Raw genomic sequence first — 27,757 nt, forward strand, 5'->3', positions numbered from 1 at the left:
AGATAAAGAGCTTTTCAGACAGGAAAAAACTAAGACTGTCAATTAATTTCTCAACAGAAACTCTTCAGTCCAGAAGAGACTGAAAGGACAATGTGATAAAAAAAAAAAAAAAAAAAAACAAGGACCTACAATCAAGACTACTCTATTCTGCAATGCTATCAATTAAAAATTATGAGATAAAGAGCTTTTCAGACAGGAAAAAACTAAGGGAACTCTTCACCAAGCCAGTACTATAAGAAATGTTACAGGACTTCTTTAAGAAAAAGAAGGGGATAAAAACAAGAATGTGAATAATAAAATGACAATAACTATGTACCTATCAATAATCCCTTTAAATGTAGATGGATCAAATACTACAATCAAAAGGCAAAGGGTAGCTAAATGGATAAGAAAATAAGACTTATACATACACTGTCTACAAGAGACCCACTTCAGATTGAAAGACACACACAGACTGAAAGTGTAGGGATGGAAAAAAGATATTTCATGCAAATAGAAACAAACAAACAAAAAAACTGGGGTACCAATACTTATATTGAACAAAGTATTTAAAACTTTGACTACTTTAAAACAAAGACTATAATAAGAGACAAAGAAGGACATTACATGATGGTTAAGGGATCAATCCAACAAAAGGATATAACCCTAGTAAACATTAATGCACCCAACAGAAGACCAACATATAAAGCAAATATTGACCAATATAAAGGGAAAGATCGACAGTAATACAGTCAGAATAGGGGAATTTAACACTCCGCTGATACCAACTGACAAATCTTCCAGACAGAAAATCAGCAAGCAAACAGCAGCCTTAAATGACACACTAGACTAGATGGATTTAATTGATATTTTTAGAGCATTTCATCCCAAAGCAGCAAAATATACATTCTTTTCAACTACACATGGAACATTTTCCAAGATAGACCACATGTTAGGCCACAAAACAAGTCTCAATAAATTTAATAAGATTGAAATCATATCAAGCATCTTCAACCACAATGATATAAAACTAGAAAACAATTACCAAAAAAAATTTTGAAAAACACACAAACACATGGAAACTAAATAACATGTACTAAATAATGAATAGGTTAACAATGAGATCACTGAAGAAATCAAAAGATACCTTGAGACAAATGAAAACAAAAACAGAACAACTCAAAATCTATGGGACATAGTGAAAGCAGCCCTAAGAGGGAAATTCATAGCAATACAGGCCTACCTCAAGAAACAAGAAAAATCTCGATCTAACTTTACACCTAAAGAAACTAGAAAAAGAACAGCAAACAAAGCCCAAAATGAGCAGAAGGAAGAAAATAATAAAAATACGAGTCAAATTAAATAAAACAGTCTAAAAGAAATACAAAAGATCAATGAAAATAAGAGCTGTTCCTTGAAAAGATAAATAAAATTGATTAACCTTTACCTAGACTCATTAAAAAAAAAAAAAGACCCAAGTAAATGAAATCAGAAATGAAAGAGAAGTGAAAACTGACTGAATAGAAATACAAAAAATTATAAGTACCATGAGCAATTACATGCCAACAAATTGGACAATCTGGAATAAATGGAAAAATTCCTAGAAACACAGTCTTCCAAGACTGAATCAAAAAGAAACAGAAAATCTGAACCAACCAATTACTACTAATGAAATCAAAACAGTAATCAAAAAACTCCCAACAAAAAAAGCCCGGGACCAAATGGTTTAACAGGTGAATTTTACCAAACATTCAAAAAAAATTAACACCTATTCTTCTCAAACTATTCCAAAAAATTCAAGGAGGGAAGACTCCCAAGCTCATTTTATGAAGCCACCATTACCCTGATTCCCAAATCAAACAAAGATATTACCAAAAAAAAAAAAAAAATTATAGGCCAATATCCCTGATGAACAGAGATGCAAAAATCCTCAACAAAATATTAGCAAACCAAATTCAGCAATACACTGAAACGATCATACTCCATGATCAAGTGGGCTTTATTCCTGGGATGCAAGTTTGGTTCAGTATCAGCAAATCAATTAATGTGATCCACCACATAAACAAAATGAACATGCGATCATATCAATAGATGCAGAAAAGGCTTCTTACAAAATCTAACATCCATTTATGATAAAAACTCTCAGCAAAATGGGAATAGAGGGAAAATACCTCAACATAACAAAGGCAACATATGACAATTCCACAGATAACATCATACTCAACAGAGAAAAGCTAACAGCATTTTTCTTAAGATCAGGCACAAGACGATGTTCACTTACACCACTTTTATTCAATCCAGTATTGGAAGTCCTAGCCTCAGCAATCAGACAAGAAAAAGAAATAAAAACCATTCAAATTGGAAAGGAAAAAGTAAAACTGTCATAATTTGCAGATGACGATACTATATAGAGAGAACCCTAAAGATTTCACCAAAAACCTATTAGAACTGATAAATAAATTCAGTAAAGTAGCAGGACACAAAATTAATATTCAGAAATCGGTCGCATTTTAGACACCAATAATGAATTACCAGAAAGAGAAATTAAGAAAACAATCCCATTTACCATTACATCAAAAAATAAAATAAAATACCTAAAAATAAATTTAAACGAGTTAAAAGATCTGTACTCACAAAATTTTAAGACATTGAAGAAAGAATGTGAAGAAGATACAAATAAATGGAAGCATATACCATGCTCATGGATGTGAATAATTAACCTTGTTAAAATATCTGTACTACCCAAATTGATCTACAGATTTCTATTAAAATACCAATGGCATTTTCACAAAACTAGAACAAATAATCCTAAAATTTACACGGAATCATAAAAGACCCTGAAAAGCCACGGCAATCTTGAGAAAGAAAAACAAAGTAGGAGGTATCATGCTACCTGATATCAAACTATACTACAAGGCTATAGTAATCAAAATAGCAAGGTACTGGCATAAAAACAGACACAAAGATCAATGGAACAGAATAGAGAGCCCAGAAATAAATCCATGCCTATATGGTCATTTAATCTGTGACAAAGGAGGCAAAAATATACAGTGGGATAAAGACAATCTCTTCAATAAATGGTGTTGGGAAAACTGAACAGATACATGCAAAAAAATGAAACTGGACCACCTTCTTACACCATATACAAGAATAAACTCAAAATGAATTAAAGACTTAAATGTAACTCCAGAACCATAAAACTCCTAGAAGCAAAAATAGGTAGTAAATTCTGTGACATTGCTTTGACACACACACACACACACACACACACACACACACACACACACACATTTTTTTGGATATATCTCTTCAGGCAAGGGAAACAAAAGAAAAAATAAACAAATGGGACTACATCAAACTAAAAGTTTCTGCACAGAATAGACATGGAGATGTAAATTGTAGCATGGGGAAGAGGGTTAATAATGTTGTAATAAATATGTAAGGGGGAAGAGGGGTACTAGATTTAGTGGGATGATCACTTTGCAAGTTATGTGGATCTCTGATCACTATGCTATACAACTGAAACTGGTATATTATTGTATGCCAACTCTAAGTGGGAGAAAAGCTCATTGAATTGTACAATGTAAATACAAGCAACTAATTGCCTATTATATTTCAATAAAGATGGGGAAAAAAATGGGGACACTTCCTTAAAGCACTTTCCAAAAATTGGGAAATAAATATCTCTGAATACAATAAAAGCATATTCTTAAAAAAAAAAAAAAAGTTTCTGCACAGCAAAAGAAACCATAAACAAAACGAAAAGATAACCTACTGAATGGGATAAGATACTCGTCTATGATACATCTAATAAGAGATTTATATCTAAAATTTATAAAGAACTCATACAATGCTACACTCCCCCCCCAAAAAAAAAAAAATCCAGTTGAAAAGTAGGCAGAGGACCTGAACAGACATTTCTCCAAAGAAGACATACCAATGGCCAATAGACAAAAGACGCTCAATGTCACTAATCATCAGAGAAATGTAAATTAAAGCCACAATGAGATATCACCTCACACCTGTCAGAATGGCCATCATCAATAAATCAAAAAACAACAAATGTTAGCAAGGACGTTGAGAAAAGGGAACCTTCATGAACTGTTGGTGGGATTGCATATTGGTACAGCCACTATGATATTCCTCAAAAATTTAAAAATAGAAGTACCTTATGACCCAGCAATTCTACTTCTGGGTATTTATCCAAAGAAATCCAAAGCACTAATTTGAAAAGATATGCACCTCTATGTTCATTGTAGCACTATTCACAATAGCCAAAATATGGAAGCAATCTAAGTGCCCATCCATAGACAACTAGATAAAGAAGAGGTGATAGATATATACAATGGAATATTATTATTACTCAGCCATAAAAAAAAAAGTGAAATCTTACCATTTGCAACAACATGGAAGGATCTAGAGGGTGTTATGCTAAGTAAAATAAGTCAGATGGAGAAAGACAAATACCATATGATCTCACTTACATGTGAAATCTAAAGAACAAAATAAATAAACAAACAAAAAGAAACAGACTCATAGATACAGAGAATAAACTGATGATTGCCAGATGGGATGGGTTTTGAGGGGCTAGGTGAAAATGGTGAAGGGATTAAGTACAAATTGGTAGTTACAAAACAGTCATGGGGATATAAAATACAGCATAGAGAATATAGTCAATAACATTGTAATAACCACATATAGTGCCAGGTAGGTACTAGACTAATTGAGGGGATCACTTCGCAAATTATATAGATGTCTAACTACTATCCCGAAACTAATATAAAATAATACTGAATGTCAAGTCTAATTGAAAAATAAAAATAAAATAAAAATTGCAGAAAGAAGTGTTGGCATTATAGCTAAAAGACACAGTTGTACTGGCAAGCTGGAAGTTACTACAGCTCTTTGAAGAAAAGCTTTTTGTTAGTGGTAATGCCTAAAGTCAGATTCCAGTGGATAAGTGAGTAAAAGATGAGCAAGGGAATATACCTAACACAAATTGCTCTTTTTTAAATGATGAAAAGGAAAACAGGAATGGAGAAAGAGTTAGAGAATAAGCAGTATTGCTGAGGACAGATTTTTAAATTATTATTACCTTGCTAAAGCATCAGGGAAACTTAAAGATGTTTGAGAGAGAAGCAGAAGGCAGTAAAAGTGAAAAGTTGAAGACAGATAAAAAAAGTAATTAACAGATGATGAAGCAGACAGTTCCTGGAAGGTTTAGGGACTAGGATTGAGAACACTGCAACTTTTATTTAAGATGTTCTCTGTATACATATTCCTTTCCAGAGTTGTTCTAAACAAAGCAGAAAATACCAAAACAACAGAAGACACATAATATCTACTCTAAGAGTTTACAATGTATTCTTTTCTCTGGAATATTTACTTTGATAATATGCTACTAACTTCAAACAATCCTGACACAAGGACAGAAAAAGGGGAAGTTTCCTGGGTGAGACAACCCTAAAATTACTTGTAGGGCATCTACTTACCATGTGCCTGACTATGGAGTCACAAAACTGAATAGGTTCTCTCTGTGTTTCTAAAGTTTAGACTACTGGGCACAATGTTAGGCATAGAAACTAGCAGTTAGGACACAGTCAAGACAAGTGTGAATATGGGCTAGTTTAAAAAGAGAAAATTTCAAGAGTTTGTAAGATAGGCACAAGAAAGAAAGGCATTCCGGGCAGAAGGGAACAGCATATACCCTAAAAACAAATTGGCACATTAGGGTATTTCAACTGGGTTGGGGTAGGTGCAGCACAGAGTAGAAGAGAGGAAAAACAGCAGCAGATGAGGATGGAAAAGTCAACAGATGCCAGATCAAGAAGGGCCTTATATGTAATGCTCTATAGTTGGTATTTTGTCTTGCTAGTAGTGAGATCTTTAGAATCTTCTGAATAGGAGTAAAGTGGATTAGCGAGGCAGGAATTGAGCATTTCTGGATCCCTAGATATGTCATAACATGTATGTCATAGCACATAGCACCAAAAACTTACTCTTAATTCCTAACATGGAAACCGGTTAAAGTGAAAAGTTGACAGACAGAGGAATCTAGAATAATATCCAGTTTTCTAGATCGGACAACTGGATATATAGCAATGTGGTTAATCAAGTTCCTGACAGCAGGAGGAGACGGCATGCTAGATTTTGTTTAATTGTGAGACAGTAGAGAAGAAATGTCCTGTAAATAGTCTGGAGCTGAGAAAAAGGGTTGAGCTGAAGAAACAAATTTAGGAGTCATGAGTGTAAAGGTGGTAGCTGAAGTTGGTATATAAATGAAATCACTATAGCATATACCTAAAATTGAAAAGAGGGTAAAAAGACACTCTGGGAAACAGCAGTATTTACGGGGCTGGAGGAGAAAGACGAATTAGGGAGATGAAGGGGCAATGACAGGGAGGAAGAGAGAGAACACAGAAGGAAGAACACTCTGGAAGAAGAGTACATGGCCTTTTGAGGAGGAAGTGCTGTACAGTTTGACCTGCAGCAAGCTTCTCCTAATGCTCTGCCTGCTCCTCTCTCACTTTCCACAAACCCTGTATCTACAATGTAGCAAGAGTCAGTGTTCCGAATGTTCATCTAATGGGATCATTCGCGTCTAAAACCTTTCAGTAGTTCCGCTTTGCCCTTCGATAAAAGCCAAACTTCAAAATGGCCTATAAGGCAACTTAGCATCTGACTCTTGCCTAGCTCTCCAGCATCTTAGACTACTCTCTCACAGCTTTAGTTTTTAATTTTTAAATTTCTTATATAATAAAGTACAATGTATAATCAGCCTGTATTCGTATATCTACCAGGCGGCTTAAGAAATAAAATACTGGCAACAGTAACATATACTCCTTGTGTTTTCTACAATCTCTTAGCCCTCCTGGGATAACTACTTTCCAGAACTTGGCATTTATCATTCCACGCATTTCCATATATTTTGATATTTATGTAAGGATCCCTAAGCTATAAATAGCATTGTTTTGCTTGTTTTTAAGTTTTATATAAACAGCATCATAATATATGTATACTTTTGCAGCTGGCTGTTTTGATCAACATTGTGAGAGTCATCCATATTGATACATTAGTTCTAGTTTATTCCTTTCCACTCTGTAATTTTGTCGCTTTATCCATTCCCTTGCTGATTTTTAGGTTATACGCCTTTTTTTTTTTTTTTTTTTTTGGCTCTTATAAACAAACATTCTCGCTTATGTCTCTTGATGTTATCTACGACCTTTCTGGTTTTAAACAAATTGGTACAAATGGGTTGCTGATGTCCTAAGATATAGTCTCTTCAGGATGGCTTGCTGGGGACTACTTAAGGCATCTGCTGGAAGCAGTGACCTCAAACCACCTAAAATGTAACGGCTTTCTATTTGTGCCATGAAGTTTAAAGGAATCATTTGCTTTTATCTAAGAATGGAGCTGGACATAAGCATCTTCAACTTTACTTGTTTTGCTAAATGGCTCTTCAAAGGGTTATATGACTCCATGTAGTTTACTCTGTTACTCTCAAAAGGAAGGAGCGGAGAACCTCCAACTTTCAAGGGGAAGGAACGATATCAGAAACTAGACAGATGCAAAGATATTTTATTCAGCTAGTGAAGAAAATTTCGCCCAGGTGAGCGAAGGGTTAAGGACTTGTTCCCACGGAAGCAGTAGTCTTTCTAGGGATGTTCTACTTATCACAGGCTGCTGAGGCAAACTGGATCCAGTTTGCTACCACTTTCTCTTGTGCTTACTTCTTCCTAAAGAAGTCACTGATTCTAGATTTTAGGCTGCCCTATCCTGGGCAAAAGAAATTCACCACTGAGTCCTGTAGAGAAGGAGTCTACAAAGGCAAAGAGTGGAAAAGTGCACTCATTTTGGAGGGACAAGTGTCATTGACCCCAGCCACATACTTCCCTTCGGAAACCTATGGTGAGGAGTACCTGGCCAAGGGCAGGGTTCCAATTTTCCTTTATCTCATTGTTCAACTGGTGTCATCACAGCACATATTCTCAACATAACCCTCACAACAACCTTGAGAAAAGTAGTATTATTACACTCCTGTTATAGATGGGGCACATGAGACTCAGAGTGGCTCCATAAATCACCCACAGTCATACAGTCAGTAAAAGGCAAAGGAAGTCAGTCCTCTTAGCTATTAAAACACTGGATAAGGAAGTTCAAATTTGTTTAAAGAATATAAGGAAACTTCTCTTTTTCCTGGAAGAAAATCTCAGACTTGCAGAACTTCGGTGCTAATGCCCCCTTTTTTAAGGTGAAGAAACTGTGGTCCAGGACAGGGAATTGTTTTGCCTAAGATCATACAGGAGCAGAGGCAATGCCCAAATTTTCTGACCATTAAAACATCTGCTGTCGCTCCTATAGCACAATGTCTTGGGATGATAAGTGAGGTCATTCCTCAGAGTTGGTATCTTCTTACTTCTGTATCTCTTTGTCCTCACCTTCCTTTCCCTACAACCCCCTCTTAAGCCTCCTTCACTTATCCATTATGATTTTATAACAGAGCTTATATTAGAAAACCCCTCTTCAAAGGATCCTTGCACCTCACCTTGCCGACAGGAAAGGAGGAGTCCGGCTTGAATTCTCTCCTACCTATATTAACAGTGCTTCCCTGTATATCGGGGGCGAGTTGCCTATCCAAAGTACAGGGCACCTAATCAAAGTCAGAACATTTTTCACATCCCATAATGGACTTGAAAGCAATGATAAATTTGAAACAGAATAAAAAGTGGGGAAACATTAAGCCCTATTCACAAATTGACAAAATTCCTCCAGTAAACTCACATTTGCATTCTTAAACAGCACAATTAAGCTAGATGTCCTCCAACTATAAAGTATAACCATCTTTTAAAAAAGAGGAGAGTCACAAATTGAGTATGGAGATTTAAAGTTACAGGAATGCACTTCTCTTGGCTCCAAATCATAATGACCTCATCTATAATGGAAGAGCAAGAGTGAGCATGAGAGAGAGAGGGAGAGAGACGCAGAGGCTGCAGGGGGTGGAGGGTGAATAAAAGGAGAAAGAAGAGAAAAACACTCAGACTTGTGGAGAGAGATACCGAAGGCTTCAAAACAATGTTTGTTACTTATGGCTTCACATGTAAGCATTTGCATTTCCCCTGAAGGTCCTAGTTCACATGATATAAACTGAACCCAGGGACTCGTCACACCATAACAAGACCTGCTCCTCTCTAAAGGAAGCTGCCAGTAGCAATGTGCATCTAACCGTGGGGTTTATCCTGTCATGGTTTTTCAAGCGGAACCTCCATTGAAGTGAACTTCAATGGCAGGATATGGTTCAACTTCAAGACATGTTTCCCAAGGCAGCTTCATGCTGTGGGAGCCAGGCCACCAGAAAGCAGAGCAAACAAGAGTTAGGGATCATTTGGGGCAGAGGTAGAAAAACAGGTAAAAGACAAACTGAGGAAGGTCATTTCTGATTACATTACTATTTGGATATATTGTATGAATTTAAGGATTGAAAAAAGAAAAGCTTTTAAGGCATTTTATTCCCCCCTCTTCTTTCTTCCAGAAAACCTAAAGTACATATCTTAACATTCCTTCCATTCCCAAACACACACTAATGCACATGCTTTCTAATGACCCTATATATCTTCTCTTATTCATGTATTAAGTCAGTAAGCTCTCCAGTCACGTATTCACTAAAGTTTGTTGGATGCCTAATATGTGCCAAGCAAAAGGAGTATAGAAATTTAAAGACCTATGTATTTCCCAGTCTCAGACCAAATTCCTCCTACACCAGATCAGGAAGCTCATGCCATGTGCCCTGAAAAAATACCACATCACTCTATCCTAGCACCTGCAACACTGCTTGTAGTTCTTTGCCTGAGACTCTGAGCTCCAGGAGGACAAGGACATTACATCCTCCATGATTACACAGTGCCTGGCACATCTAAGCGCTTAAAGGGTATGTGTCATTGCTGAACATGCCAAGGAGCTTTCTGCCTAGTTGAGGAGAAAGACCTCACAGCACAGAACCACAATGAAGTGGGAAAGTATGAAAATAGAGTTGTGTATGTGGCCAAGGAGAAGGAAGGGTCAAACTTCCTGGAGAAGGTTCACGAAGGACAAGACCCTTGATCACAGACCAGAAATGTGAACAATTTCCAGAAAAATTCAGGAATGAAGGAAAGGCTATAATATGGGTTTTGACCTAATTCAAATACTAGTTTTCCATAAAATATATGTAAGACACAATCATGGGATCAATTCATTTATTTAGCTCTTCTTCATTTGCAGTATCATGTTAGACCAGTAGTCCTCTACCTGGGTAGAAAATCATTGAGGGCTTAAAAAAAAAAAAAAAAAATGACACGAAGACTCTAGACCAAACCAGTTGAATAACATTATCAGGAGGTGGGGTCCAAAAATCAGTCTCTTTTAAAATCCCCCCAGATGAGCCTAATATGCAATAAGGATGGCAAACCACTCAATTATTTTCTCCCTTTTGTTTGAAGAAAAAAAGGAGTTCCAAATGACTGTTTGAATGCAAATCACACATTTTCTTCACGTTATGTCTCAATAACTCTGTGCTGCTAGACTGCACAGAGGCAGGATTTAGTATTAGAGCTAAAAGACTTCTATGGAGCATAGCTACTCTGGGGAGATTTAAAAATCCATTACATCTGCCACCTGTAAATACCTGGTACAGAATAATAACCAGCATTCCTAGAAAAATCCTATTACAAATCTGAGAAAAAATATTCATTTAGACCAAATCCTCATATTTAGTGCATAGTTATCTAGTGTCTATTACTGGAGCATTTTAAATTATATTGGAAGTAAACTAGAAAATAAACAAGTAGTTTTATTCACATAGTGAGTAGCAAGCGGCCTGGCTGACCTATTATATTCTTCCAATATCTACATTTCAATGGTTCAAAAATTTAGTCATTAGTGTGTCATCTAATTCTAACACACATAAGTAGCTAGTTAGCGGTTTCAAAGAACACACATCCTTATGTAATGAAGGCATACTCGATATTCAAAGTGGCCAAGAGAGCCAAATTTCAAAGAACAGAAAATGCAGTAGTGTGTACACATTATTACCTTATAAAGGAAGGCAAGTAGAGAAAGGAAAATTTGTTTTCTTTTTCCCCACTGGATTATGTCTTAGTCATAGCAGGTGCTCAGTAGATGCTTATTAAATTAATGAACAAACGCTACAATTAATTATTGAGATGCTATAATGTTAAAATTCAAGGTAGACAAATATAGATGGTGAGACCCTTAAAGTGGTTTGCAGCAGTTTTGTTTTGTTTGGGTTTGGTTTGGTTTGCTTTGCTTTTGTAAAAGGCTGATAGAGACTCCACCCCAGATGTAGTCTAATGGGAAAGGAGTATTCCTTCTAAACACAGTGGAAAGTACAGTAGACTTTAAAGAGATAGAGTGACTCTATTTCTTAGTAGTGTTATGAAGTTGAATAAGTTAGCATTGTCTCAAAAACTGTTTTGTTTTTTTAATGGCTATGATACCACTTGTTTAAGGGTTAATTGATGTATATAAAAGTATCTACCACCTCAAACACTCAATGAATTTTCACTCCTTTCTTAATCTGGTTTGCCCAGCCTTTTGGAAACTCCTCTACCAGAGCCGTCCAATAGAACTTTCTGCGATGATGGAAATGTTCTACACATGTACCATCCAATAGAGTAGCCTCTAGCAATGTGTAGCAAGTAAGCACTTGAAAAAGGGCTAATGTGAATGAAAAAGTGAATTTTAAATGTTATGCAATTTCAATTTAAATAGCCATTTGTGGCTACAGACAACTACCATACTGGACAGCATAGCCATGGGCCAGCATTGTGCAACCGAAGTTACTGCAGTGATGGAAATGTTTGAGAAGTGGCTATTGAGCACTTGAAATGTGGCTTATAGTGTGAAAAAGGAACAAAATTTTCACTTTATTTCACTGTAATTTGGTTTAATTTCAATAGCCACATGTGGCTTACGGCTATAGTATTGAGGAGCACAGCTCCAGATCAGTGCTTCTCAAATTTTAATATGATATGAATCACCTGAGGACATTGTTAAATTGCACATTCTCATTCAATGGGTTTGAAGAGAAGCCTGAGATTCTGCATATCAAACAAACTCTCAGATGATGCCTGTGCTGCTGGTCCATGAACCATACTTTGAGTAGCAAAGTTCTAAAGCAGGCTTCTGATTCTGAGGCCTCTCAACTCTAAGAATCCATAAAACTAGTGACAGCAATCTATGGGCTATTCAGGAGGTCCTTTTGACACTTCAAAAAGCTTAACAGTACTTCTGACCATGGCTTGGGGCGGGGGAGGGGGGGGGGGGGGGCACGATTTCTAAATTTTACTTCTAGGAATGTATCCCAGAGATACTTTGGCAAAAATACAAAAGGCATCCATACAGGCTACTTGCTGCTGCACTATATATAATAGTAAAAGACTAAAGAAAAAAATCAAAATGTTTAACAATAGGGAACTTGCTGAATAAAAACAACACAAGTACTGTGTAGCAAGGCAAACACTTCTACACACAGCTATAAAGTGACTGCCAGGATATACTGAAAAAGGAAGCAAATATGGAGGAAAATCAGAGGGGATGCTAACTTTTACCTATATTTGTTAATATTTTTAAATGGAAAGATAAAAAAACTTTTAAAAAAACTGTTTTTAAAGATACCTATGTCGGGAAAGAGAGCAAAGTAAAAGGTATATATGTCTGAATATACCTTGTTTTATAGATTTGGCTGAGAAGCCACGTAAATATTTTACATAATTATAAAACAAAAATTAATTTTAAAAAAGCCACATCTAAAATAAAAAAACAAAATTTAAATAAACAAGTATGTTTTAAGTTGGTGGCAAAACAAAATAGAGAAGAATTATTTCAAGTGACTTTAAAACTCACTGCTTTAACAGTACATTCCTAACAGAATATACCATAGGAACAGTAAAAACTGTAAAATAACTTAAATTGTGCAGAAGTGGTATTGATATTGAGACTGTGTGTATATACCGTGGAAAAAAACAAGGCATTATATTGATGTATTAATTTTTGGTACAGAAAAAAAAGATGAAGATTAAAAATTAAGTTAAAATCTTATAGTTCTCAACTTTATTGAAAGTTAAAATTAACTCATAAGGCATTTTATATATTTTTAAGTATATATTTCCTATCTCTGTCCACTGAAAAGCCCTGAAACAATGACCAACCAACAATCATGAACATTCCTAGTGCCTAGAATATGGCAGCTAAATAATATTTCATACTAAAAAGAACTAGGGCTCCTTAGAGAATGACTGCTTCCAGACTTGGGGCAAAAAAAAATGCACAAAATAAGGCTGGGACCCCTGGTCACACCAAGTGGCTAGAAAGCTATCAAAGACTACTGGAGTCATGACAAAAAGACATCTGAGCATCAATACAAACAATTGTAATGAAATATCTCCTATGTGTTTAAATCCATGAGTTAATTGCAATACTTAAAGTTTTTAAAACTAAAATTCATTGGTCACCTTTGGAGGAGACTAGAGAATCAAACTATTATTTTGAAAATTAATAAATAAAGGAGAAAAAAGCAAACATTTATCCTTCCCTTCCTATACAAATTATACCTCACGGTAATGAGTTGATGACTGGAAGTTTGTCTCTGCAGAAATATGTGGATAATAAATAAAAATGAAATGACAGAAATACAATATCACTTTACCCTAGTAAAATAATGAATCTAAGCAATAAACTTCAATAGCTCCTAATACAACAAAGAGAGAGACAAGCAAATATTACATACCTCGTCAGGGCTGTACACAATATCTATGAAATTTTCTTGCCACAAAAAAAAAAAAAAAATAGGACCATGGGATTTTTAACAAGGGTCCATGGACCAGGTCCATGAAAATATCTGGGGGGAATCTATGAACTTGGGTGGGAAAAAAAAATACATACTGATTTTCAGTAACATTTTACTAAAGTTTAGCATTGTCTTTAATTATGAACATAGCCACCAAACTATAGTAATACTAGGAGTACCTATGAGTTTGCCACCAAAGAATTCTGACATTTTTATATCATACGACAACTGTTGCTGAAATTTCAAAATATCATTTACATTCATCACTGCTCCAAAATCATGTTAAAAACCACTATAAGACCTTGCTTTTTAATATGTTTAAGGAAAAAAAGCACATATTTTAATATATATAACAATGCATTTTTATAGTTTAATACCTAAATAAATGTAATTGGTTTCCATTATAATCTGATGTATTTTACTTTTATGTGTTTAAAAACATCATTCTGAGAAGAAAATACTGTAAACCCACCAGAAAGATACAATGGGCAAAACCCAGAATGTAGAAAACTCTACATGACAAATGAACTATTTCTTCAAAAATAACCTTCAAGAGAAAGAGGAAGCCTACAGAAGAAAGATGTAAAAATAACAACCCACTGAAATGGATGGGCCTTTTGAGCATCTTGATTTTGTCAACAAAAGAAACTACAGAAAAATTTGAAGTTTATTTGAGCCAATAACTGAGGACATGCCCAGAAACACAATCACAACAGATTTAGAAAATGCTCTTGAGAGTGGTAATTTGGCAGTTATTTTTATACGTTTAGAATCAAAGGAGGAAAAGGTAAAGAAGGTTACATGAAATCCTCTGGCAGATTAAGGAGGTGGGAGAAAGCAAAGCTGGGAAATCTCTCAGATCGTATAAAAAGTAAAACAGAGAAATACCTCTTTTACACTGGTGTGGGTACAGGATAACACTTAACATAATAGACATGTATGTGAGCAACAAGATAACAATGCTAAGTTCTGTGGTCTCAAAACTAAGGAAACTTTAGGCCTGGGATGTGACTATCCACTATGACTTGCCCATTTAGAGATTTATGATCAGATCATCCTATGTGGTTACTGTCACAGTTTATCAGGCCTGCCATATAGCCTCCTGAGCTTGTCAGGTCTGCTATGTAGCCCCTTCTTCGTTCACAATTTGAATAAACTATTTAGAAAATTATGAGATAATTGGGAAAATTTGAACACGAGTAGATATTTGACATTAAGGAATTATTGTTAATTTTCAGTGGAATAACAGTATTATTATGTTTTAGAATAATGTAATACCTAATGGTATTATTATTACTATGTTTTTTAAGTCCCTTATCTTTTAGAGATTAATACTGAATGAAATTTATGCATGAAATCATATAATGCCTGAGATTTACTTTAAAATAATCCAGGAGAGGTGAAGTGGAGAAGCATAAATGAAACAAGATCGGTTAAATAATAATTGAAACTGGGTGATAGGTACATCACAGTTAAGTAATAGTCTCTACTTTTATTTGAACATTCCTATAATAAAAAGGTTTTTTACACCTAATAGAAACCCTACATTCACCCATAAGGCTGTTCAGAAAAAAACGAAACATCACATTTATTGCTTTCAGTTATAATTATGCCAACCAAGTGTGGTTAACATTCATTTTCTCTTGTTAATCAGAAGCTTTGGTGTCTGATTAGTTAGAAGAGAGACAAAATAAATTCATTATTATTCAATAACTGCAATTCAGAGGGGTTTCGAAATCTTTCAAAATATATAATTCCTGGCAGAAAACTAAATAAATGGGTTTATAATGGAGAAAAACACTTAAGATTGCTGATCTAATATAAAACACTTCACACTGCATTCTACTTAGTATATGTGTTAGGCTGCCCAGGTAGGTTGTAGTCTCCTAAAAGGCAAAAATAATGTCCTATCCATCTTTGTTTTTCCAGTATGTAAATCAATATGGGCTAGCTAAATTGCTGCAAAGGTAAAAAATGCCACCAGGGAAACAGGCCTTTCTGAAGCTTCTATTAGCCTATCTGCATCAGGAGGAACTAACTATAATGGACTACAAAAAGAAATTATTCTAAGGTGTAACTTGGAAATGTATCAACCCGAATACCACCAGAAAGCATTCAACTTTAAAATGAAAATGTAAAATAAGTTACAATGCATATCAAAATAGGATTTGAAAGAGTGATAGAGGTCTGCTCTGTCTGGGCAATATAAATTTTAGAAAAAGGAAGCTTGCTAAGTTTCTCCAGTCTTATATAGGAGCAAGAGTCCTTGAATGCATCAATGGCTCAGCCTTAACTCCTCAGAAGGCAGACACCACGAGTAGAAGAAAGGGCGTCATGAAGGAGGTGGGGACATATAATTTGTTTTGTTCTTGTTCTAGAATCACGAAGTAATTTCAGATCTTGTATTTCCTAAGTAGATTTGTCTGTTGAGATGGTCTTATTGTGACTAGCTGTCAAATTTAATAGTGACAGTTCTCATTATAAATACATTTATTTTCAAGTGTAAATGTAAATTTGAACTGGAAGAGCCACTTTATCTAGAGCCTGGTCAACCCCAAATGAACTGACCGTGATGTTCCAGACATACAGAACTAGAAAATCCCACCAAGGAACAGGCATCTAGGGTTTCAGATGTTAGCCTTCTAAAATACAATGCTAGAAGCATGTTCATAAATACCACAGTCTTGTATTTAATGACGTAATTAAGCAAGCTTTTCCAAAAATTGCCCTATAAATGATAACACCTATTACATATTCTATTTATGATTACTATACAAAATAATGGAACAGGATACTTGTGAAATTAGCAGAATATTTTTTCTCTACTTGTCTTCACAATACTTTATATTGAACTTAGACTAGACGGGAGAGAAAGCTAATCAATTATGTAGTATACTATAACAATGTAACAAGCTTAAAGAAGAGCAAGCTTAGTGTTGGTCTAGATCCAGTGTGTAACCCACCAGATTACATTCAATCACTTTAGTTGTAACTCACCGTATTTTCAACTGAAATGAACTTCAACCTCTGGGCGTTCCCAACTTTGCTAGTTCCTGGAGCTGTTTTCGTTCTATTCTGACTCTGCAGGAACAAGAACAGGCTTAGAGCCAAAGGATACTAGGAAAAGAGGTAAGGAGTCAATGACTAAATTGACTGATGGTTCAAAATGCCTGATTAACTGAACCTTAAAATTAATGAGAATTTGTGAAGGATTGTATGACATTTTGTTTTATTTTGTTTTCTTTTTTATCCATTTTTGTACATAGTAACTTTTCTAACACTGAAAAATCTATTTTTAAATTTCTGTTCTTTCTTAAAAGAACCAGGAAAGTGAAGGGACCAGAAGGAAATGCAAAGAATAACTTTGGAAGACTTCTTGATGCCTCGTTTTGAATCCTTGTGCTAACTGAGGTTCACAGCTCACCTTCCCTCTTTTGTTTCTGCCCCAGCCTCCTTTGCACTGTGATTCTCTGTTGACAATTCAAGGTTTCCAAACTGCTGACTTAAACTCCCTGGACTTGCCAATGGGACATCCATCATCATCATTTATTTATTACATTCATGCTAATGGACCCCATCAGAATACTTTGTTTTTATAGTACCTTGCAACTTACAAAAACTCTTCTGTACCCTATCTTATTTGATTTTTGATCAGTGCTGTGGGGTTACAGGCAAAGAAACTGAGGTTGAGAGAGGTGAAATGAGGTGCTTAACTGACATTCAAAAGTGGCAGAATCAAGTACAAAATAAAAACTCTCTGGCACTAAGTAGAGCACATTTGCTAGCTCACTATGTTCCCTCCTACATGATCACGTAAAATAATCTCAAAATGAAGGGTCCATCCCTTCTTTTTTTCCTTCTCTAACCAAATGGATGCTGCTGCAAAAATACAGGTTGGTTGATTCTAACCACATCTCTTTTTATAAATACCTGGCCTTTTATGTGATCATTCAATATGACTTTAATATTATATTCCCCATATATTTATAGTAGGTAATATAGCTACAGGCTCAGTTATTATAGAATCAAATAAGTTATAGAATTATAATTATTTTACATTTTACTTGAAATTTTGTGTGCAAATGTATCCTAACATACTCCAATCAGTTTAATAAATATTGTCCACAGTAATGAGGTATACAACTCTCTGCAATACCTGGCAACTTTAATCATCACAATATTAGCCCACAACCAATAAGATAGAAACCTTGCCAGTATCAGATCCTCTAGAAAAGTAAGAGTTAAGCAAAAAATCAAATGGATGCTAGTTGAAGGGACCAGCATTCAGTGCCTTGATTGGCTACTGAACCTTAACACACACACACCTATGGAGAAAGAAAGAAGAACCACTTGAGGTGTTGAAGGTAACTGTACCTATGGACTGCACGAAGCACACCTGGAAACTGCAGCCTTATCGAAGGGACCAATCTAGCTCAGGGATGATCAAATCAAGTTTCTACCTGTGTCTTTTTTCAGGAGATGGGTTAGCCTTTGCAGTAGAACACCACTCCAAGACTTCTGCCTAGAGACCGGACCATGTGGGAATTCTTGCCTGCTTCGTGGAAATGGTCCCAGCTGGCAGGCAACTTCAGCAACCCACAGTGACTTTTTTACTTCCAATCTTCTTATTGGTGCCCAGTTCGAATGAGCAAATGTTTTTTTTTTTTTAGTAACTAGTAAGTTCCTGACACTATGTCAGGCTCTGAGAATAAAAAGAAATAATAAACAAAACTCCTGCCCTCATGGAATTCACAATACAGCAGTGAAGAAAAACAGTAAAGAAACAAGTAGGATGGGACATACCCTAATCTGAGACTTCATGGAGGGTTTTACTCATGAAGTGATATTTCACCTGAAACTTGAAGAATGCAGAGAAGTTGTTGAGGCCAAGAGAAAGGGAACATGAACTGCTGTGCTGCCCCAGCAGAGGGGATAGTATTGTGAATTCTCCAGCATGACCGAAGCATGGAGATCCAGCTCAACCAAAGGATGCACTATCTCTTTCAAACCCGTGGTACAATTGGAAAAAAAAGTCTAGCAATTCTTGATCGATTATTTCGAACACTGACCATGTGCAAAGGTTGTGAGTTAGTTGAGAAAAGGTTTCTTTGACATTTTATAAATTATTGCTTACATTTTTGTGGTCTTTGTGCTCTCAAGCTATTTTTTAATTTGAACCATTTTTTAGATTCTATCACCAAATGTAGTAGGCAAAATAATGGCTCCCCAAAAATGTCTATGCCCTAGTCCCCTGGAACCTATAAATAGGTCACCTTACCTAGTGTGATATAGTAATATATTAAGAAATATATATTTTTTGGTCTGGGCTTCTGGTCAATCAGAAGTACAAGGTGACAACCCGGACTTGAGACTAGTGTCTGAAATGGGGGTTAGGGGAATAGAAGGGTAATCTTTTGGGACCGAGCCCTTAACCTGTAGGGTCTACACTAACTCCAGGTAGTTAGTGTTATAACTGAATCATAGGATATCCTGTTTGTGTCTGAAGAATTAGAGAATTGGTTGATGGGAGAAAAAAACCCACATTTGTTGTCAGAAGTATTGAGTACAGGAAAAGGGTTTTTTCCTTTTCCGTGGCAAAAGGGACTCTGCATTGCGATTACAGTTAAGTACCTTGAGATGGAAAGATTAGCCTGGATCATCCAGGCAGGTCCAATCTAAACACGTGAGTCTTTAAAGGGAGAACCTTTCCAAACTGTTGCCAGATAGAGATGTGACCACAAAAGAAGAGTCAGAGAGATACAACATTACTGGTTTAGAAGGCAGAAGAAGGAGCCATGAGCCAAGGAATGCAGATGGACTCTAGAAGCTTTTAACGCAAGGAAATCCATTTCCCACTAGAGCCTCCAGAAAAGAACACAACCCTGCCAACACCTTGATTTTAGCCCAGTGAGAACTGTAAAATAATAAATTTGCGTTGTTTTAAGCCACTAAATTTGTTAATTTGTTGTGACAGCAATAGAAAACTAATACATTATTGCGTATGATACTTTAAAGCAATACTTAAATCATAAAGCTGTAACTATTTACACTCATCTCAATGAATTTCCTTAGTAATAAGATAATCACATCAAATAAACAGAGTATATGAAATAACTACAGACAAAGCTGATCAGGAGCCATTCTGGATTAAAACACTCTCATCATTTCCCAGGGAGAAAATAAAACCATTACATGAAGCCAGGAACTCTATAACTAGTTTTAGGCAAACCAACAGAAGCAAAAATTATAAATCCTTTATTTCTTCTTATATATTACATCCTGCATAACTCTTAGATAGTCAAGAACACAGGGAAACATAATAATACCTTCTATACAATAAAAGGGAGGCAAGTGCCAGTCACTGAACTAAGCTCTTACATATATTAATTTATTGATATTATTTATTTATTCACACAACCTTAAAATGTAGGTATCATTTTGGCAAAGTTCAAGTCTTTTAATCAAACTTACATGGTAAATAAATAGCAGCACTGGATTAAAATCCAAATAAAACTCTAAAGCCTTTCTTTCTATTCTACTATGCTTAGAAAATGAAATAATTGTGGGAAGAGAGGTAGAAAGGTGCCTAGTTTCAGAATGATGACCTCTCAATTCCTATGGCATTTGGGTTGTAACCCTCTATCCCCATTTTCCACATTCTGCTTATAGCGTTACCTATGTCTGCTGCATTTGCTTTACCAAATTATAAGTGCAGAAACTGTGTCACGGGTATTTTTGTGTCTCCCTCCACCCCCAGCCATACACACATCCACACAATACATAGTACTGTTATTATTATTATTGTTGTTGTTACAATTGTTATCATTACTATTCCTTTTGTTACTGTTACTATTATTGTTATTGATAACAATAATAATACCTACACTTACTTGAGTGCACACTATGTACCAAGCAGTGTTCTAATAATCTCACAATTTCACAGTCCTAATTCATTTAATCCTCCCAACAATCCGATGAGGTAGGTACTATTGTCATTGCTATTTATAGATAAAGCAACTTGAGGCATGGAGATGTTAAACAACTTGCCCAATATCACACGAGTAGCAAATAATAGAACCCAGAGAGCGATCCAAGCAGTGTGGCTCAAAATCATTATTATATTGGAAGTACACTACTGTCACCTATTAGGGGCTCAAAAAAACCTAACAAAAGTGAGGTGGTTTAATAAAAATAATTGTGAGCCAGGTGCCTTTCTAAGTGCTTACATATGTTGTTTCATTTAAATCTTACAAAAACTCTTATAAGATAGGGATCATGAATACAATTGTACTGGTGAGAAAGTTTCAGCTGTTCAGAGAAGTAATTTGCCTAAGGTCAGAAAATCAATAAGTCTATATTTTTTCCATTCTACATACTGTCTCCCTAATAATAACAAAAGTAAAATATATATTGAGGATTATGATACCATGCAGGGAGATCAATTGATACAAATTATCCTGCATCTCTAACAATGGGCATTGATTACCATAACCTATTTGATTACATGTTCTAAAATTAATTATTTTAAGAAGGAATGTTCTAATGAAAATAAGAGGACATAAAATCTATTTATGATATCCTCCCTCTGTCCTCCAGTTTTTCATTGGCTGAAATGAGAAAAGGTGAAACACATTTTCAAATCACCTATTCTCTTTGGATATGTGTCAGAGGAACTTGAGTCCTACAGTTTATATGAGGGAAGGGACAACACTAAACTGTGCACAATCTGTGGAGGACATGGCCTCTACGTCCAGGATCCTCCCTGCTCCCAGACTCCTCTCCTCTGTGAGAAGCCAATGTGAATACACTCCAAAGGGCAGGAACTGGAGCTCCAAGATTGCTGACAAGGTGGATGCAGAGATGGGAAAATGGTAGATTCTCAGAAGGATGGGATTAGTATGGGATAATGAATGCACTGCTGTTTCAAGAGTCTGGATGATGAGAGTTGATGACCGTGACAAACACACAACCTTCTCTCTACCCACCCCTGTCTGGCACAGGCACTGAAGAACAGAGTAACGTTCCCTGTTCTCAACAGGCAGACAAGAAATTTTATATTCCTAACACTGCCTGCCCATTGAGTAAGAATGGGAAGTTTTGAAGGACTATTTTTTAATAACTGTTATAAAATCTACAATAATCTCCAAATAGATTATCAAAACAAAACAAGTTTCCAAAACTTAAGGGTTTGTTTGTTTTGTGTTGTTTAAAATGTAATCCTCGGAGGAAGATAATCAACTGGTCTGCAGTTAGAAGAATGAAATCAACAGTGAAAAGCAAAGCACAAATAGAAAATCCTGGTGTGGTTTGGCTTCCTGGCTCCAGCTGCCTCTCTGCTCTGTGGTTTGGCACTTTATAATCCTCCTTAAATTCTGCAAAGTAATAAATCCTCTTTTTTACCTATACCAGTGGTGAAATGGATTTCTCTGCTAACAAACTAAATAAACTCATCAAACACCAACCAAGCACCAGAAGAAAACAAGAGTCTAAGCCTGACCTAGAAAGTTCCTGGGTTCTCAGCCGGCAAGGAAAACGAAGGCGTAAGGGAGGTTTCCTGTGAGTCATGTTAGCCTTTCAACACTCCACTGGGCCTCAAACCAGAAAAACTGACTCCCCTCCTTCATCAGCTTCAGCTGCTACTTTAATCCAGCTAACTTTCAACTACTCTCAAACTTTTCAATGGAACTGCCACTATTAGGCAAGAAGTAAATGAGCATTAGTGGGGAACCTGATGCAAACCCGAATTTTTCAATTCTCAAGTGTTATCTTTAAAATCCATGTAAATTGCATTGTGCATAGAGCAAACTGTTTAATATAAAAGTAATGTGCAAAGTATCTTCCACAGGTAATAGATATTTCACAGAAGCAGAAACTCATAAGGCCAATAAACTACACACAGACCCAACTTCATTAGTCGTCAGGGATATGCCACTTAAGAGATACTCTTTTACATTCATTTGGCTGTCAAAAATTTTAAAGTCTGATAATACCAAGTTTTAGAAAGGATGTTTGTTTCAAAGGACTTTTCGCACTTGGCTGGTAGGAGTATAAACTGATACAACCACTTTGGAAAAACTGTTTGGCGTTACTTGATGAAGTTAAACAGCCACATACCCTACAATACAGCAATTCGTCTCCTAGATGTACATACTGTGCATGTGTGTGTATAAAAGAAGCTCTTACAAGTAATCAATAGGAAACATGTAGAAGCATGTATTTAGAAGTCCTGTTTACTAGAGCAAAAAACCTGGGAAAAAAACCAGACGCCCATCAACAGAACAAATGAATAGTATAATATATTCACAGAAAAAAATATTAAATAGAACCAAAGTGAGTGTTTTGCAACATTGGGCAACAATATAGATGAATCTTAGCAATGTGATATGGGCGGGGGGGAACAAATCTCAACAGATTATATATAGCATCCTATCCTTTTAATAAAGTAAAAAATAATCATAATAAACATGTTTTTTAGAAATACAAAGGGGTATGAAATTATATAAAAATGAAAGTAAGGAAATGGTGAAAGGAGGATTCAGGATGGTGATTATCTTTGGTTAGAGAAGAAGGGGTATAGAAGAAGGCAAGATCAATAATAGGTAGATGTACATTACCATCATGATTCTAGTTTTAGGGCTGGTGGTAGTTTCCAGGAACTTAATGCAGAAAAAAATTAATTTAGTCATTCAAATGCCAACAACTAAAGCGTGTCAGAGCTAGGGATTATGATTAATCCACTCCTGTGTAACAGGAGTCCATCTAAAAAATAGATTAAATGATGCTTCGAGAAGACGCATTCTATTTATCTGTGACTTTATATACCCTCTGGCACCTCTGAGGAAACAAATGGCTAAGAGGAAAAACCCGGGGGGAGGGCCAATTATAAACAGTCCAAGGCCTGTTTTTTTCTGTTTGCTGCCCAGCTCATAAGAGGCAGGGTAGCACAGTAGTTAGGAGCACAGGCTCTGGGGCCGGACTGCCCTAGCAAGGGCGCGGGAGCAGGGAGGATGACTCGGTTGTGTTCCTTACAGGTGTGTGACTAATCCTGTTAAAGGAAAATTACTTAACCTGTGTCTCATCCCCACATGTGTCCAATGGGCTGGCAGTGATAAGTACTACAACACTACATAAAATTATTGGAAGGATTATATGAATTAATCCACACCTGAGGTCCTAGCACAGTGAGGTTGCTCTAGGTGCACTAAGTAAGCTTTACTCAACAAAGACTGGCTTTTATTATTTTTATCTCTGGCTTGATATCACTGTGAAAAGCTTAGGAAACACTCTTCTAAACTCTTCTGGGCAGGCTACTCTGGGAAGTACTACTCTGGGAAGCTCTAAGTCGCACAGCACACTACTAGCCTCAAACTTTCAGTGAGGATTTGTTGGACTGAAGAAACTGAGTCAATTTATTCCTAAGTACTGTGGTTCCCAAGGAATGACCAGAAAAAAGGTTAGGACTTATCTGTGGTTTTTCATGGACTCTATCTCTGCATCATTAACATAAATAACCAAGTTTTTGCGATATATCAGTTATCTGATTACCTTAACACAGACTCTTGTAAGCATCAAAAAAAAAAAAACCTCAAAATCTGTGTACTAAAAGATGTATACTTTATTAAAAATGAAAACCATTTAAATCTTTATACAGGGCCTATTTATACTTTCACTACAAGCAATTCTAAGAAACTCGGTTATCTGGCGTCTACAGTGTTAATAGATTAGAAGTCATAATTCAGAAAAAAAAAATGCAGGCTTCCAGAGATACATTCACTAACACAGAAAAAAAAATCACATGTAACAACTATGAGAAAAAATTCAGAAAAATATAATTCACTTCAATGGCCCCTAAGCATATTACTGCACCTAGTAAAATAATTAAAGTTCATAATGATGATCTTGGATCATAAAGAAAAACTGATATGTTGTTTATTAAAAGACGAACAGTCTCATATATTTGTTTTAAATACACCATGAAGACTTTTAAATAATGTTTTCTTTTTTTCTTGATAAAATCTCCAAAATTAGTTGCAAATGGACCCACGAAGTAAGTCAATGGTTGTCCTACCCTACAAAGTTGTTTGATACAAACCAATTAAATGATGAAGAACTGCTGCCCCAAATTATGAATAAATTAATTAACAGAAGTGAGTAATCCATTACATAAATAGTACCATTTAATTCAATTTAAAAGTAAATGTTAATATTCAAAAGAGAATTTTAAGTTATCTGTAAAATTCACCTGTGTGAAACAGTTCATTTTCTCTGATGATCTTCAGTAAATAATAAAGAAGTTTTTATCATTTTTTAATAAACTTACCAAAACTTGAATACAGAAGCAGATTCGCTTCTTCCACAGATGCGGCTACCATTCAAAATATCTCTAAAAACTCCTCTTCGGAAATATCCTAATTTTATTTCAGCCCTAATTCTTACATCTTATTTACCAAATCTGGTTGTAAATAGATTTTTACTGTTTCTAGGAATGAACTGCTACCATTTCAGTTCAATGCCAGGCACAAAGTAGTATAGGTACTTCAAAGATGAACTACCATCCTCTGGCTTCAAGGCATCCTCCCAGGCTAGTGATCATGACTTTTTACTCACAATTTGGAAAACATAATGAGTTAGGAACAGGTATCGGAAAGGTATAGAGGAAGGGCACCCAACCCAAGATGTGTAGGAAGAGAGACAGAGGAGTTAGGAAGAACACTGCCTGGCTTGGGGCTGTCTACAAAGTCTTGAAGCAGCTATAAGAAGAGATGAGATAGAAAAAGCATTCCAGGCGAGAACTACAGGTATAAAGGTATAAAGGCACAGACTACGGTGTGTGCAAAAGAATCAGAGGCATGCTGTGTTGCTGGAGAGCCACGTGAGAAGTGGACATTCTGGGAGTCGAGCCCGGGGAGGGAAGAGAGCCAGTGATAGAGGGCCTTGTAGTTCACGTCAAGAAGCTTGTGCTCTCACAAAAGGACAAATACTGCACGATTCTACTTATATGAAGGATCCAGACTAATCAAATTCCTAAAGACAGAAAGTAGAATGGTGGCTGCCAGGGGTTGCGGGACATGGGGATGTGGAATTAGTGTTTAACATGTACAGAGTTTCTGTTTGGGATGATGAACAAGTTCCGGAAATGAAGAGTGGTAGTGCTGCACAACATTGTGAATATATTAAATGTCACTGAATTAAACGTAAATGGTTATAAGTATACTTAAAATGGTTAAAATGGTAAATTTTATGTTATATATATTTTACCACAATGAAAACCACTAAAAATATTGTCCTGGTAAAGGAGAAGGCGAAATGAGGAGGGATAGGAAGGAGAGGGAAGAAAGGGAGAGCAACAACAGCCAGAAGCAGTAGCAACAGCCACAGCTTCGACTCCATCCAGTAATCAGTGGCTCTCAAACTTGTTTTAGCTGCAGAATCCTTTCTTCAAACATCTCAAATAAAAGCCTAACTATAAAACAGGCAAAGCAACAGATCTGATGGGTGCCAGAGGCCTACCAGCCGCTATTTCCCAACTTGCCTCCATAATGGACCCTGTGGAACCTCCAGGGAACCCAGAGAGCTCCCCAAGTTTGCAAACCACTGGTGATGGGAGGAAGCGCAAAGGTTTCAGCCCAAACATGACACAGTGAAATTTCTGAAATAGTAAAGTGGGTCTGGTCTTTAGACTCAAATGAACTACCTCAACTCTGCCTCTCAACAGCCATGCGCCCTTGGGCAAGTTATTTATCTTCTGTCAAAGGGACTAAAAAATAACTATTTTTACAGGATTGTCATAAGGACTGATGAAATGTAAGTAGGAAGCCTGATACAGGGTGAATTCTCATTTGATGGCAGCTATTGATACTTTACTTTTATTTGGCATTACTCTGGTTCCTGTATAGTGAGGTGATCTGGGGTAGGTGAAAGCATGGATGGAAGCTAGAACAAGAGGCCAGGTGAAAGATCATTAAAGCCAGAACTGGAGTAGTGACAATAGGGATTGGAGGGAGAGATGGACTCTAGAAATATTCTGGAAGTGCTGTTGAGGTGGGAAATAAGCACGGGCAGCCATTTCCCTCCAAATCAACCAGAAGAAAGGAGCAGAGATGAGCAGGAAAAACCCAAAGGTTGCCCAGAACTGGTCTTGGGGGCTGGGGGGAGAGGACTATAGGCAGGAGCAGAGAACTGCCAGAGGCCCAGTGGAGGGCATGTTTTGAAAGTCCACCCTTACCTCTCCCCTATATTCCATAAGAACAATCACTGCCTGTCCCTTTAACCACTCCTTGCAGTGTTGAGAAGTTAATTAAAGATTCAGGCTGTCCAGTCAGGAATCATTCCTCCATCCACCCCCTCCAAGCTCCTAGGGCTAATGAGCAAAAACCTAGAGAGAATACTTCCTCTTTCTTCTTCCAGAGCAGCTGATGATAAAGCCATGGTGACAGAATAGCCTGGTGGAGTGGAACTGAATAGTAGCCATCAACGGTGGTTCTGTGGTACCTAAGGATTTTCCATCTTGGGGTTCAACCTCTCCCTTAAACTAAGTCACCTCAAGGGACTCGGATCCGGGCCTGGTCAATGGCTCTTGCCCAGTACTTAAGGGGAAATATATGAGAATGCTCATCACGGTGTTGTTTATAGAGGCTGGGAGCTGGAAACTACGTAGGTGTCTATCCCTAGAGTACCATGGAACCACAGAATTCTCAGCAGAAGTTAGTTATAAACAAGAAACTAGATCAGTGGTTCTCAGCAAGGGGTGACTTTGTCCCCTAAAGAGACATTTGACAATGTCTGGAGAGATTTTGATTGTCACAACTCGGAAGTGTGGTGTAGGGAGGAGTGTTACACTGGCATCTAGTGGCTAAAAGCCAGGGATGCCACTGCATCCTACAATGTACAGGACAGCCTCTCAAAACAAAGAATTTTTTGGCCCAAAATATCAAT

General features: G+C 36.5%; 1 protein-coding gene across 4 annotated transcripts in view; it reads right to left on the reverse strand.

Moving 5' to 3' along the window:
- The window catches only part of SLC35F2 (solute carrier family 35 member F2), a 53,000-nt gene that overhangs the window by 20,822 nt on the left and 4,421 nt on the right, over positions 1-27,757 (reverse strand). For 2 of the 4 annotated variants that reach the window (XM_011368144.2, XM_023535378.1), the window contains exon 2: positions 16,820-16,903. The exons of the other annotated variants lie outside the window; for them this stretch is intronic. The gene's annotated coding sequence lies outside the window, so the exon portion shown is untranslated. The remainder of the gene's footprint in view (positions 1-16,819; positions 16,904-27,757) is intronic. 4 annotated transcript variants of the gene reach the window in all.

This window comes from Pteropus vampyrus, unplaced genomic scaffold (assembly GCF_000151845.1).
Source record: "Pteropus vampyrus isolate Shadow unplaced genomic scaffold, Pvam_2.0 Scaffold139, whole genome shotgun sequence".
NCBI lineage: Eukaryota > Metazoa > Chordata > Mammalia > Chiroptera > Pteropodidae > Pteropus > Pteropus vampyrus.